We start from the raw sequence: 9,494 nt of genomic DNA on the forward strand, positions 1-9,494 counted from the left end.
GATCCGCTTTGTACCCGTAAGACGCGCCTGCGCATTGCGGTGCATGCACAGTAGTGACCTGATCGCTGCGCTGCGAAAAACGTCAGCGAGCGATCAACTCGGAATGACCCCCTATGTCTCAAGCTGTAGCATTTCAGTGATTTGATCAGCATCTACTGTAGTACCTGATATGGTGCCATGATGCATTTCAGATTCATTGATCCAATGAATCTTTGTTTCTTGGTTGCTTTTCGTTTATATCTATGCACCACTTGTGTAGAGGTTCTCCTTTACACCTTAAGTTTGTTTTTTACACTGTGGGCCTAATTCAGATCTGTTCGCTCGCTAGCGTTTTTCGTTGTGCAGCAATCAGGTAACTACTGCGCATGCGTATGCACCGCAATGCACAGGCGCACCATACGGTTACAACGCGGATCGTTGTTGTGCACTGGTTCTAGCGAAGAAACCATTCGCACAGCTGTTCGCAAGGAGATTGACAGGAAGAGGTCATTTGTGGGTGGCAACTGACCGTTTTCTGGGAGTGGTTGGAAAGACGCAGGCATGTCAAAGCATTTGCAGGGCGTGTGTATGACGTCAATTCCGGGCACGAACAGGCTGAAGTGATCGCAGTGGCTGAGTAAGGTTAGAGCTACTCAGAAACTGCACAAGCTGTCTATGTACAGAGCGACTGCACACGCGTTTGCACACTTGCAAAGCGAAAATACATTCCCCTATAGGCGGTGTCAATCTGTTCGCAGCGCTGCAAAAAATAGCTAGCAAGCGAACAGATCTGAATTAGGCCTGGTATACTGTACAGTATTTGATTGAAGTGTAGAATTGGTTACCTAGGTAACCATGTCTGTGGCATTCCATTCCCCGCTTCCCTCCAGTGATGGTGCTGTGATAATGTCGCTTCCAGTGACACGGTGGACCAGAAACCGGAAGCGTTGCAGAGTCCCGGGGTGGTCGTTAGCGGTGAGCGGGAAAGGAGATGTTTGTAAGTATAAATATTGTATAAATACTTGTTATCCTGATGATGGGGTATCATTCCCCTAAAAGTTGATGTAACATGATGAGTTTTCACTAAACTTTACACCTGTTTAAAGTCTTGGAGTGCCGCCTCGTTCATCTGCACATGTATGTGGGGTCACAATACCCCACCCCAGGAAGGCAGCAAAGCAAGTTATCACTACATGGGGGTACGCTGCCCTGTTGGAGTGCCTAGTTTGGTCTGGACTGTACACACACACATATATATATATATATATATATACACACACACACACACACACACACACACACACACACACACACACACACACACACACACAAACATGTATATTTTTAAAACATTGAGCACTCATCCGAGATGGTAATGGTAGAGGTTTGGACCTAGTTCTTTTTACAACTTACTGAACATAAACAACCAATTGTTCTCCAGTGTTCTTTTATCAAACCTAAAGCTGTTCTTTATTTTCTTTTAAATCTCATCTATCATATTATTCCCCTAACTGCCCAATTTGTCATTAAATTGCACAGTAGTCGTGATGTCAGCTGTCAGCCCAAGAAATGATCTTTTAGTTGAGGGTCGGTAAAAAAGAACAAGACAAAGGATTATATTCTGGGGTCAGGAAATTCTCCTGAGAAATGAAGAGACAATCTTTCAGAAACTTTCGATATTGAGAAACTTGTTATGAGAGGTTTATATCCCTTCTGAGGTTTTTCAGCTCGACGACTAGAAAGAAAGAAAATGTTCCATACGTCTTTTGGTCTTCTTTCACCAAGCAGGAAAACATAGAGCTGAAACGTAGAACAATTTTTTTAATAAAGAAAATCTAAGCCACCGTAGCCCACCTCTGTTATGGTGGAGATAAAAACCAGAATTTTTGGAATGTTCAGCTATTCGGAATGCAACTCAAGAATAGAGATGTAGCTTTTCTTTTATTGTATACCTATGTGGTGTGGAAATCTGTGAAGTTCCCACTGGAATGTTTTTTTTTTTTTAAACCTTTAATAACTTTGAAGTTGTTTTTTATATTACGGTTCCGAGTTTCATTTCAAACTTTCTGTGTGATGTTTCAGCACGTTTACATTTTTCTAACTGAATGAAATGACCAAGCAGCATCTGTGTTGAATTTTGTTAAATAATTAATATTCTTTGTCTATATAATCAACAAAATGAAAAATGTAAATATGCTTTCTCAAAAGTCATATTTTATCCATATATGCCTTGAGAGAAATAAAATTATTATTAGAAAAAAATCCTCTTGTGGGACAATGCCAATTATTGTATCCAAATGAAAAGACACGATAAGGAAGCAGGATGAATTATGTAGCAATGTTGTGATGCTAAATATTTATCAAGCTTTCTTACTTTATAGTATTAAATAATTATATCACGGAAAGCAGCTAAAGGAGTGGCAGGCAACAGGCTTAGGGGTCTATTTACTAAGCATTGGACGGAGATAAAGTCGCTGGAGGTAAAGTACCAGCCAATCGGCTCCTAACGATAATTTTTCAAACACAGCCTATGGCATAGCAGTTAGGAGCCGATTGGCTGGTATTTTATCTACAGCGACTTTATCTCCATCCAAGGGTTAGTAAATAGACCCCTTATTTCCCTATTTCCTGTTTATAAATCAAATAATAAGTCTGCATGCACGGCAGAGATGGACTGGCCTACCGGGGTACAGGAGAAACCCCCAGTGGACCCCACTGCCTGGGGGCCTATCTCTCCTCTAGGAATCAGGTTCCAAATTTTGCATTTCAGGGGATCAGATGCATATCAAGGGGTGGGCAGGGAACAGGTGGCAGTGAAAGCAGGATATTCAGAGGAAGAGATGGGAATTAAGAAACATAGTTTAGGTGCAGATTAGGATGTTACTCTGACTCAAGCTACACTTAAAACTGCCCAGTGGCACCAGGGCTGCCAAGAGAAACCCTGGGCCCTGGTACAACAACTTTCTGGGCCCCCCTGCCCCCACTGGAGGGGCTGTGACCACAGCATGCAGAGTCATGGCCACACCGCTTTGGGGGCGTGTCTAGCACATGAGAAGCATCCACTCACAGGAGCATAGCATGCCTCCCAGCTACTGCAGTTGAGAGCCTGGCTGTGCCCAGGTACCTTTTAGGGGGCATGGCCTAATCAAAGGAGGCGTGGGCCTGGGACCCTCCATCAGACCTGGGCCCAGGTAATTTGTACCCTGTCCCCCCCTCTCTCGGCGCCACTGAGTGGCACCACACAGTTACATAATACAGGTCTCATCATTTCATTATCTATTGACTGCCACTGATACTAGCAGTCTTCTGTTATACTGGTTCAATACCAAACTAGAAGCAGACCCTACAGTGTTGGATTTCATACTGCCATTTTACATTATTCTGCCCTCTACATTGCTCTGCTAGCCTCTGTGTTATAAAGGTTGGGCCAAAAGCACTGATCAGCATCAGCTGTTGCCCAAACTTTGGTAGAGAACAGCAAATTGAATAAACAAGGGATAATTGACCCACTCTTCATTTTACACATAGAAACCCCTCTGGCAAATGCCAGGTGGTCACTCGCTCACTACATCATTCTGGCCTCAGGCGATCACCCTATTTCCCTAAATTACATAACTCACAACTGCCCCCGTGTGCACAGGACAGTCCCGATTTGAAGGGACTGTACCTGATTATCAGGACTGATACCTCTTCAACCTCACACACATACCAATGGCACTGAAGGAGTATTTTTAGTGAAGGAGAAGCACCGAGCAAACCCCCAATGTGATGTGGTATGCCCTGTCTAGCTTGACCACTCCCACTTCTCATGTGCCCACCACTGCATTGCAAACTCTGCTCTAAATTATAATATATTAACGATGGGAGGTATGGATTTATATTTGCCACTTTACTTTACTTATGCTGGGTACAGTATATTGGTCAATAAATTAATCTGATCTTATTTGCCATCAAATTCTACGTTTCTAATGTCTGTCTGAAGGTTTGATTAACTCTGTGTACCTAAAGCAACTGGTTCCATCGGGAACAGTACAGTATAAATGTGGGGGGATGCCCATCACAGAGCAAGTCCTCCCTGCAATGCTGGACCCTCCCCGCTATCATGCGAACACTTTGCTCAGCAGCAAAGCACTAACATGATAAGGGTAGCCCCCTGCCTGTGCAGCCTAGCTGCGAAGACAGACAGCTACCTGCCAACTTTTGGGATGCAGCGGCTGCTTGTGACGTAATGTAGCTGGTGCGGCCCACCCCAAAATGGTCTGAACACACCCAGGGCCGGTGCAAGGTTTCTCGGCACCCTAGGCAAAAGTTCTGCCTACTGCCCCTTCCCCCTAACCGACCTTCAGGTGAAAAGCATACTGCTGCTCTCCCCCAACCCCAGTCTGTTGCATGGCTGCTCTCTTCTCCCCATCTCCATAGTCTGTGTGGATTGTTGCTGCTCTCACCCCCTCCCCTACTCTTTTAAATGTCTTCTGTTCTATACCCTCTACCATCTGTGTTCATGCTGCTGCTCATCCACCCCAGATAGTGTGCATGCTTGCTGCTCAGCTCAGCTCCCGCCCCCCAAGACTGCTGCTCTCCCCCTCTTTCCTTATCAAATGCGGACAGTGCACTATGTAGCCACCTCACCTGCAGGCTGCAATGCAGAGTTGGGACTGAGTAGTCTGTGAAGGAGCCTGGAATGAAGAGCAGCACCGCATGTCACCCTGCAATACAGGAGCTTGGCAGTCATGACTATTGTAGATACGAGTGCTGTGGGGATTGCGGCAGTTGTGAGAGGTAGGACCACGCTACCTTTTTCATGCAACTGTAGCAGGCTGCCCTCTCAGGTCCCGGCACCCCTAGGCAGCTACCTAAAGCTGCCTAGTGGAAGCTCCGGCCCTGAACACACCTGCTTTGTCCAGACCGTGCTCCCCAAATGCTGCAACGCCCCCCTGAAAGCCAACACAACGCCCCTTCCTGCCCCACGTATGCCTCTGCCTGTCAATCAAGCAGAGGCGTTCGCATATGTGCAGCTTCTGCGCACACTGAAAAAGGACTTCAGCATGCGAACACATTGCATATGCGTTCCATGCTGAATCAGGCCCTTAGACACATTTTGCATCCAAATCGCAGATGTATGTAAAAATAGGATTTTAGTTACCTACCGGTAAATCCTTTTCCTGTAGTCCGTAGAGGATACTGGGGTCCATTTAGTACCATGGGGTATAGACGGATCCACTAGGAGCCATGGGCACTTTAAGAATTTGATAGTGTGGGTTGGCTCCTCCCTCTATGCCCCTCCTACCAGACTCAGTCTAGGAAACTGTGCACGAGGAGATGGACATACTTTGAGAGAAGGATAGATAATGATAGTGGTGAGATTCCAAACCAGCACACACAAGAGGAAAGCCAAACTAACCAAACTTGAAACAGGAACAGTAACGGCTGAACCAACATTACTTAACCAAGTAACAGTGCAGGAAGAAACGAAGCACTGGGCGGGCGCCCAGTATCCTCTACGGACTATGAGAAAAGGATTAACCGGTAGTTAATTAAAATCCTTTTTTCTCTTACCTAGAGGATACTAGGGTCCATTTAGTACCATGGGGATGTACCAAAGCTCCCAAATCGGGTGAGAGAGTGCTGAGGTTCCTGCAGAACTGATTGACCAAACTGAAGGCCCTCAGAGGCCAAAGTATCGAACTTGTAGAACTTAGAAAACGTGTTCGAACCTGACCAAGTAGCTGCTCGGCAGAGCTGTAAAGCCGAGACACCCCGAGCAGCCACCCAGGAAGAACCCACCGACCTAGTAGAGTGGGCCTGTACAGATTTTGGACATGGCAAACTTGCCGTGTAATAAGCATGCTGGATAGTAAATCTGATCCAGCGTGCAATTGTCTGCTTTGAAGCAGGACACCCAATCTTATTGGGATCATAAAGAACACCTTACACATACACCTTCAAAGCCCTCACAACATCCAAAGACTTTGAAGTAGCAGAGGTGTCGGTGACAACCGGAACCACAATGGGTTGGTTGATGTGAAATGCAGACACCACCTTAGGAAGAAATTGCTGACGAGTTCTGAGTTCAGCTCTGTCATCATGGAAAATTAAATAGGGACTTTTGTGAGACAAAGCCCCCAGCTCTGACACACGTCTTGCTGAAGTCAAGGCCAACAGTGTGGCGGTCTTCCACGTAAGATATTTTACGTCCACCTCCTGTAACAGTTCAAACCAGTCCGATTGGAGGAACTGCAGCACCACATTGAGATCCCAAGGTGCCGCTGGAGGCACAAAGGGAGGTTGGATGTGCAGAAAACCTTTCAAGAACGTCTGGACCTCAGGGAGAGAAGCCAATTGTTTCTGAAAGAAAATGGACAAGGAAGAAATCTGGACCTTTTTGGAGCCCAGACGCAGGGCCACATCCACGCCTGCCTGCAGAAAAAGCAGGAAACGTCCCAGATGAAATTCCACCGCAGAATAATTTCTGCTCTCACAGCAAGAGACGTATTTCTTCCAAATACGATGGTAATGCTTAGACGTTACCCCCTTCCTGGCTTGGATCATATTCGGGATAACCTTGTTAGGGATCCCTCTCCTGGCTAGAATCAGCCGTTCAACTTCCATGCCGTCAAACGTAGCCATGGTAAGTCCTGATAGATGAACGGGCCCTGTTGCAGAAGATCCTCACGAAGAGGTAGAGGCCACGGATCTTGGAGGAGCATCTCCAGAAAGTCTGCGTACCAGGCCCTTCTTGGCCAGTCCGGAACAATGAGTATTGCTTGAACCTTTTTCCTTTTTATTCGTTTTAAAATTCTTGGGATCAGAGGAAGTGGAGGAAACACGTACACCATCTGATAGACCCATGGAGCTGTCAGGCCATCTATCGCCACCGCCTGTGGGTCTCTCGACCTGGAACAATACCACCTGAGCTTCTTGTTGAGACGAGAGGCCATCATGTCGATCTGTGGATATCCCCATCGACTTGTCAAGCACCTGAACACTTCCGGTTGAAGGCCCCACTCCACCGGGTGTAGGTCGTGTCTGCTGAGGAAGCCTGCTTCTTAGTTGTCTACTCCCGGAATTAAGACTGCTGACAACGCCACAGCATTTCTTTCTGTCCAGAAAGAATTCTTGACACCTCTGACATTGCTGCTCTGCTTTTCGTTCTGCCCTGTAGGTTATGTACGTTACTGCCGTCACATTGTCCGACTGGACCTGAATTACCCGATCTTGAAGAAGATGTGAGGCCTGCAGAAGGGCATGGTATATGGCCCTGAGTTCCATAATGTTGATTGGAAGGGTGACTTCCTGACTTGACCATCTTCTTTGAAACTGCACCCCCTGAGTGACTGCTCCCCAACCTCTGAGGCTTGTGTCTGTGGTTAACAGAATCCAGTTCTGAATTCTGAACCTCCGTCCTGCGACGAGGTGAGAATACTGTAGCCAGCACAGAAGGGAGATCCTGGCTTTTGGCGACAAAGGGATCCTCTGGTGCATGTGAAGATGCGATCCGCACCATTTGTCCAACAGATCGAGCTGGAAGGGTCTTGCGTGAAACCTTCCGTATTGAAGTGCCTTGTCAGAGGCCACCATTTTCCCCAGAAGGTGAATGCACAGATGCACTGACACCTGGGTTGGCTCCAGGACATCCCGAACCATCAACTGGATTACCAATGCCTTTACAAATGGAAGGAACACCTTTTGTGACTCCGTGTCCAGTATCATTCCCAGGAATGGGAGCCTCTGTGTTGGCTCTAGGTGAGATTTCGGAAGGTTCAGAATCCACCCGTGATCCTGGAGGAGTTTGGTTGAAATAGCAATGCTGTCCAGCAACCTCTCCCTGGACGGCGCTTTTATCAGGAGATCGTCCAGGTTCGGAATTATGTTCACTCCCTGTTTGCGGAGTAGAAACATCTCTGCCATCACCTTGGTGAATACCTTCGGTGCCATGGAGAGACCAAATGGCAGGGCGTGGAACTGGTAGTGACAGTCCTGCAGTGAAAACCGTAGATAAGCCTGATGAGGCGGCCAGATCGGAATATGAAGGTACACATTCTTGATGTCCAGAGACACTAGAAATTACCCCTCCTCCAGACCTGAGATTACCACTCTCAGAGACTCCATCTTGAATTTGAACACTCGTAAGTACGGGTTCAAAGACTTGAAGTTCAGAATCTGTCTTAACGAACCGTCCAGCTTCGGTACTACGTGTTAGGATTACTAGGTTTCTCTGTGTGTGCATACCTGAAATGAGGTCAGCTGAAGCCAGTTGAAAATTAAAACAAGGTTTATTGTAGAAAAGAACCAGTAAAGTATCAGCATACAGAAACTGGATCCTTGATTAACATGGAACAGAACACAATATTCCCAGATAATTGTAATGGCTTGTTATAGAAACAGGGAGGATGATTATGCTCGAATATAGGTATAGTCCAGGTTAATTACAGAGGTGAAATAAACATGAAGAAAACCGGGTTTAAACCAAGCAGGGGGGAAAATAACATACCAAAACGTAGGCAGGAATGAGACAATACAAGGCAACACAAACACACAGACATTCCTAACATTATCCCCCCCTTAAACAGGCGGATTCCAGACGCCTAAAAGTTCACCTTCTCTTCTTTTTTCCTCTCCTCTTTTTGGGTTGCCTAGACCTATTTGAAGGTGTCACAAAGACACTACTCGGCAGTACAGGTCCATCAATTATAAGTCTAGGATCCTCCAGAAGCTCACTCTCAGAATCAGAGCCACAACCCAACGGCAGTAGTGACCCCTTATTTTCTTGGATCGTATCAAGAGCGGTTGGTAAATTTGTAGAAGCCAAACTTGCCGAGCAATCTGCGTGAACACCTAAAGATACGTGCCCACATCTCAAAAACTGAGGGTGCTGCCCACACTGCAAAGGCAGGTTCTCAGACAGGCACACTTTAATAGATTCATCCAGGAGAGCGAGGACAGTTGGTGGACTGAATCTTTCGGACACTGCCTTGAGGAAAGCGGGCAAATCTCATAAAACTGGATCTTCCGCATCTACAAGACCGCTTACCCACTTCAAGGCCCCCCCTCTGAACCTCATACATATGTTAGCAATGATATCAATAGGGGAAAAGTCATCAAAACTCAGATAGTACTTGAAGAGAGCTATACACTGAGAGATATCTCCATCAAAGTAAGGCAGTTCCTCAACGACTTGGCTTTCCAAATTAGATGTTACATCAGGGAGGATAGCCAACCGTGGCCTCTCAGACAAGATGGACTCTTCTTGGACCTTAGACAGGGAAGTCTCAGATGGCCCCGGCAGGGCAGACACCTCGGGCAAATCTTGGATCTCGGGCATGGCAGGCACCTCTATCTGGGGCTGGACAGGCAGAGCCCCCTCCTGGGGCTGGACAGGCAGAGCCCCCTCCTGGGGCTGGACAGGCAGAGCCCCCTCCTGGGGCTGGACAGGCCTTGGCACGACCTCTGGCAAGGCGGACACCTCTCGGACCTCTGGCAAGGCAGACACCTCACGGATCTCTGGCATGGCAGAC

At 47.0% G+C, this 9,494-nt stretch overlaps 1 long non-coding RNA gene across 1 annotated transcript in view; it reads left to right on the forward strand.

Moving 5' to 3' along the window:
• Positions 1–2,053, forward strand: part of LOC134935626 (uncharacterized) — a 140,595-nt gene extending 138,542 nt beyond the window's left edge. The window contains exons 2-3 of the long non-coding RNA XR_010180292.1: positions 899–976; positions 1,519–2,053. This is a non-coding gene — a long non-coding RNA (uncharacterized LOC134935626). The remainder of the gene's footprint in view (positions 1–898; positions 977–1,518) is intronic.
• The last annotated feature ends 7,441 nt before the right edge of the window (positions 2,054–9,494 follow it).

The sequence above is a fragment of the Pseudophryne corroboree genome, chromosome 6 (genome assembly GCF_028390025.1).
Source record: "Pseudophryne corroboree isolate aPseCor3 chromosome 6, aPseCor3.hap2, whole genome shotgun sequence".
Lineage (NCBI taxonomy): Eukaryota > Metazoa > Chordata > Amphibia > Anura > Myobatrachidae > Pseudophryne > Pseudophryne corroboree.